The sequence below is a fragment of the Apis dorsata genome, unplaced genomic scaffold, assembly GCF_000469605.1.
Source record: "Apis dorsata unplaced genomic scaffold, Apis dorsata 1.3 scaffold_257, whole genome shotgun sequence".
Lineage (NCBI taxonomy): Eukaryota > Metazoa > Arthropoda > Insecta > Hymenoptera > Apidae > Apis > Apis dorsata.
The window spans coordinates 246,683-251,213 of NW_006263535.1; the positions used below are offsets into that span (position 1 = coordinate 246,683).

At 42.2% G+C, this 4,531-nt stretch overlaps 1 protein-coding gene across 2 annotated transcripts in view; it reads right to left on the bottom strand.

Annotated features, from left to right (window-relative positions):
• Positions 1-4,531, bottom strand: part of LOC102677059 (discoidin domain-containing receptor 2-like) — a 141,476-nt gene that overhangs the window by 1,853 nt on the left and 135,092 nt on the right. The gene's annotated exons all lie outside the window — the stretch shown is intronic.

Genomic DNA, 4,531 nt, shown 5'->3' on the forward strand with positions numbered 1-4,531 from the left:
GCTGCCTGCATTCGCACTGTATACGTGTAGATGAGCTACGTTTCCTGCACGGGGCTACACGCGCAATACAACGCCACAATCGTAACGTAACGCCGTACCGTAAAGTTTACCAGCGGTCGGATCGTTGAACGATCATCGTTCGATAGTTTACGTAGCGGTAGGATAAGGTAGGTTCGCGGTCGTGGAAGAATGCACGCGCTGCTGGATACCGGCGCGTGTACTATGTATCGCACGCATGCGTGCGCACGCGAATAGATTCGTAATAGAAGCACGACGCGTGCCTCTATGCTTTTCTATTTAACTCTACTCTCTCCAACGATCCGTGGTTAATTGTATTTCGACTTGTCCGTCGAAACGTTAAGTGATTCGAAGTGAGGTTAGAATTATATATTATATAATTATATAATTATATAAGTGAATCATTCTTCGATTCCAGAAGTTTAATCCGTTGATGGAAACGAAATTGGGAAAATATTGTAAAATAACGAGCGAATATAACACAAAATACAAGTGTATTCTTTCTCTTTCTCTCTCTCTCTCTTCATCGTGAATTGGTGTAAATTTGGAATTCGTCCTTCGCGGAGAAATATACCATGCGAAATATCGTCTCTAACGGCGGTTCCACTTGGACGGCAATCGACGACTGCGCCTTTCGCCGTTTCAAAGACGAGAGCCATAATTCTCGCCGGGACAAACGAGCAACCGAACGGTATTCGAGTATCCACCGAGTTATCGAGTGAATGGAGTCAATTAATTTCGACGATGGAACAAAGCCTCAATTTGGAGGGAGAATCTAGGTAATTAGCCGCGCTTTATCGATCACTTGTTATTGGCCGCACCACGCTCCCTCACGGAGTAGGGAAACGGCGACAACAAGGGCCACGAGAGAGCGGCCACGATGGCGACGGTGTGATCCACGGTCACAAGTCCCGGGTCAGAACAACGTTAATGCAATAAGCAATGCTCACCTCGTCGGATCCTCTGTGTGAATTATATTAAGTGGAAGCGTCTATCTGCGGATACCAGCATGTTTGACTCGGTTGTAATTGGATTTCGCGACAAGCGGCGATAGGTAACGACAGATGAGCCAACCTCAAACCGCCGAGCTTCCAATTCGAATACGGACTATTCCACTCTCTTCTGTTAATTATATTTTATGAACACTCCATCCGTAGCGCGATTCTATAGAGAGAGACTGCATCGTCTATTTATTTATGATATTTCGTTATACCTCGAATAATATCCAATCTAAGTAAGCATTAAGTTTATTCGTCAAAGAGGGACTCGAAACATTCAAGAAGGGTTTGTGACCCGCGAAAGAAAGAGGAATTCTTTCTCGAGTTTCAGACGGACGAAATCCTCCCCCGCTAGAAGTAGAAGAGTATCCACTTTCCCTCGACAATCGAGAAGAGTCACTCGTACGGCTATTATCGATTGTCACCGACCGTTCGAGTGTCTTTTACGAAACGCTCCCGCGTTGAACGCGGTTAGATGGTAGGAGCAAAGAGCTTCGTATTCGGCCTTCCCTGTGTGATCGGCCGATTCTTCGACCTCGCGATGTCCCCCCTCCTCCTCATGTTAGATCGAAAGGTAATAGAGGTTGTGGCGCAAGAGGGGGAGTGGCGAGGCGAACGATCTCTTAAAAAAGAAGAAAAGAGGAAAGAGAGAGGAAAAGAAGAGAGAAAGCTATTCTCTACATTTGTAATCGAAGTCGGAACAAAGGCGGCAACTTACTCGGGGGGAGGGGGTTGGAGTACCCTATATACACAGAGTCTTCATCGTTCTTTTGCGTCGTGTGCGAGACCGCTATCACCGTTTCTGCCAACACCACCGTCACCACCATCCCTATCCGTGTCACTTTTATCGGTGTACTCGTGTGCGCGCCGCTTCTTCCCCCTTTAAGTGTTCCCACTCGTATACCCTCACGCACCTTCTCTCCCTTTCCTCGGCCATTACGGATACGTGGCACACGTACGAGGGAACGCAAAGAACCCTTCCGTCTCCCTTCTTTCTTCGGTCGTGCCAATTGAATTGCATTACCGTTTGATCAGCGATCGATTCCTTTCCTCTTCTCCGCTCAGGGTCCGAGAATGACTTTATACGGCGCGCTCGCGAATAAAGTAAAGGAGAAATTGGCCGGCGAGCCGTTAGGATAGGCGTACCGCCCTTTCCAATCCATTCCGTGCTCGCTTAAACCTCGATCGAGATCCCCTCGACCAGATTTATCCTGTCCTCGGAAAACGGAAATATATTCTTTCTTTTTACGATTTTTGCGAGGAAACGAAGAGCGAACATCATTGGCCATTTACGATATAGCCGAATTAACGATACGAAATACATATACGGGAATAATACAGGCAATTTTTAACGAAGATTAGAAGATTTAGCTGGTAGATAGCAATCTGTAGGAGCCGCTCTATTAATCTCTATTTCAGAGGAGAATTTTTGCAATTTTTGCAATGGTGGTGCGATCGAATCGAGGAATCGAGAGTGCGAAAAAGAGGGAGGGAGGGAAGGATGACGGTGTTCCATCTTCATTTCTTTGAAAGAAACGGGCGAAAGAAGAATTTCGCGGTGAAATTCCGCGGCGGAATCGTGCGTTTTCAGGAGAAATCGCCGGTTCGTCAACGGCTGTCATCCGGTCGAAAGTTTACCCGCGGCGTTACATTTTGATTAAATTCCGAGCCACCATGAAATTCTGATTCCTTTGCAAATGGATTCACCGCGTTTGCGGCCGCTCTCTCTCTTTCTCTCTCTTCCTCTCTCTTCAGTTATACCGCGCGACAACAGGTCGTTCGCCGATCAAACCCGGTAAAATCCGGTTAAATATTTTCGCCCCCTGGCTCTCTCGTTACGAATTCTCGAACGAGCAATCGAACGAGCCTCTACGCGCCCACCATTTGACTCGAAATTAAATTTTCGACCAGGTTAAATTTCCTTTTCACTATCGTTCTCCGCTATCTTTCTCTTATCAAATAAAATTAGTTAAATTTCTGACAGTTTTTTGTCTTATTACAATTGGAAAAAGAGGAAAGATGCAAAAAATAAAAAAAGCGCACGTCGTCTCGCGACAAGGTGCGAATCCAAAAATTTTGAAAATTTTCTGCCAGTTTTATTGCATCGAGAGCGAGATTCGGATACTCTCGTAGTAGCATTGTCCATTTGCGAAAAAAAAAAAAAATAAATAAATAAAAATAAAAATATTTTCGAGAGTAATTTTTTGAGAGTTTTGCTCTCGAACATATTTGCACCTACAGGAAAATTATTTTTCGGGCATTGCGAGTGAAAATCACTGTCAGATGTAATATTGTTCACTTAAAAAAAAAAAAAAAAATAAAAAGTACTCTCGAAAGTAATTTTCCAGAGTTTTGCTCTCGAAAATGCATTCGATCGAAAATTTTTTTTCTGACATCGAAAATGAAAGTCATTGTCAGAGATTCGCTCTCATAACGTTGTCCACAAAAAAATATTCAACAATTTTTTGGAGCAATTTTTCGCCTTCAACGTATATTTGCATTCATACTTGATGAACTTGAATCGTTGAACGGACATTCAAAGAGAGAGGGAGAGGGAAAGAGAGGAAGAGAGAAGAGTAGCGTAATAATAGAACGGAGAGCGAAGAGGAAGCGCATCCTGGTATTCTATTAAGATTTACGAGCGGTCGTTTGAGAGACACTGGTCAACCGGAAACTAGGTTCCACGCGTTGTAAGAGCACCGCGGTTACCCTGAATATGTATGTGGAGCACATATGCACGTATGTGCATCAATACTTCCCATCGATTCGACGGGGATGGTCATTGCATTTCAATAACAGGAACATGGATGGGTTTCGTCGCTTTTGTCCGTGAAAGTCAAGAATCTCTGATCCTTGGATATTATGCGCCTTATATAGAATGTGAAAGATCAATCGAGACTTTCGTTCGACGTTTGCTCCTTTGAAATTTTTAATCAATTTCTCAAGTGAGGTTTTCACGAAGTTTTCATTCTCAAAATTGATCGAATTTTTACACCTACATTTTTTATACCGTAATTATTAAAAAATAATTATTAAAAAATAATTATTAAAAAATTATTAAAATAATAATAATATTCTTCGCAAATGATTTAAAATAACGCAACTTCCCTATCCGATGAATATTTTCATTTTCATCGCGTGAAATTATAATTATAATGAGAACGTTTCTCATTTTACAACGACGCATTAATTCAAACCATGTTTAGGATCCGAGCAACCATGGCCAAACACATCTAAATAAAAAAATATATATATATATATATATCTGCTCGTACCGTAATATTCGTACAACGAGCAATGTAAATATATTCCATCAAACTTATCCGACGTCGATTAATTGAAAAATATTGAAAAAAGAAGAGAAAGAGGGAGAAAGTAAAAATATCGTAGAGCGAAACGATATTGATGAAAACAAATGACTCGGGAAACGTATACTCGGGATAAAATTGATCGCAAAAAAAAAAAAAAAAATCGAGGAAATCGTAGCGTTACGTTCGCCACGAAAATTCTCTTTT